At 36.8% G+C, this 969-nt stretch overlaps 1 non-coding gene across 1 annotated transcript; it reads right to left on the bottom strand.

Annotated features, from left to right (window-relative positions):
• Positions 1-211: 211 nt before the first annotated feature.
• TRNAH-GUG (transfer RNA histidin (anticodon GUG)) lies at positions 212-283 on the bottom strand. Its single transcript has one exon. It is a non-coding gene; the product is annotated as a tRNA-His (tRNA).
• Between the last annotated feature and the right edge of the window lie 686 nt (positions 284-969).

The following is a 969-nucleotide window of genomic DNA, read 5'->3' as shown; positions in this document are numbered from 1 at the left end:
AACAAAGACTCATATTTAACCATTTGGAAGAGAGAATGAGAGTCGGATGGAACATTGACTAAAAAGTGCATGCACGAAAGGAAACATTAACTTTTAGGTGCCTTTTGCTTAGGGTAAAGAAGTGTAGAAATCTTAAGCAAAAATGGGGCTAGTTAAGTAAGCTAATAACTAGAATAAAACAAATAGCTCGGATAACACATCGATAACTAGATGTGGCTGCTGGGATTCGAGCCCAGGTCTCCACGGCCACAACGTGGAATTCTAACCACTAAACTACAGCCACTCATGGTGTTAAAGAATTTCTCATTTTATATATATCCAAGTTAAATAGTCTTACAATGCAGCATATAATGGGGACATTGTCACGAGTCAAAATGACTATGCACTAAAATGGCTCAAGTATTCCACCAAAAGTCAGTGTGTAAATAAAATCTTGAACATAATACTCCGATTAGCACTTTCATAAACATGACACTCCCACCATATGATTCCTCGTTTCTTAAATGTAGGAAATCAAAGTTTGAAATGATTCCTGAGCCAACTATGATGAGCATGTCAACATGTATGACTAAGTTAATGGGTGTTGCTTATATATTTGTTCAAGGTTTATAAGTCCTATTTAATCCAAGCTTGCTCTCTCTTGTATCAAAGTTATTTATCCATTAATTTAATCTTTCTCCATTTTCATTATGTTATTGGCTTTTGTGTTCAATTCTCTCTCTCTCTCTCCTCCACGTTGCCCACACACATACACCACTCACTTAATCTATTATGATACATAGAGCAATATTCTCTAATTATTTATGTGATATCATAGTGCAAGGGTTATTCATCTCATAGCCTCTCTAGTGTGTGTGTGTGTGTGTGTGTGTGTTGTTGTTGTTGTTAAGAACCTGCATGTTCATATCGATGAGGTTGACATACATTAAGTCTTCGTCTTCCATCCTCGTCCTCCCCTGTCGCCCTTTC

Source organism: Azolla caroliniana, unplaced genomic scaffold, assembly GCF_043228905.1.
Source record: "Azolla caroliniana isolate FFs.n. ecotype wild unplaced genomic scaffold, voAzoCaro1.0.p SCAF_11, whole genome shotgun sequence".
NCBI lineage: Eukaryota > Viridiplantae > Streptophyta > Polypodiopsida > Salviniales > Salviniaceae > Azolla > Azolla caroliniana.
Note: the sequence above shows the minus strand (reverse complement) of the source record. Positions and strands in the feature narration are given on the sequence as shown.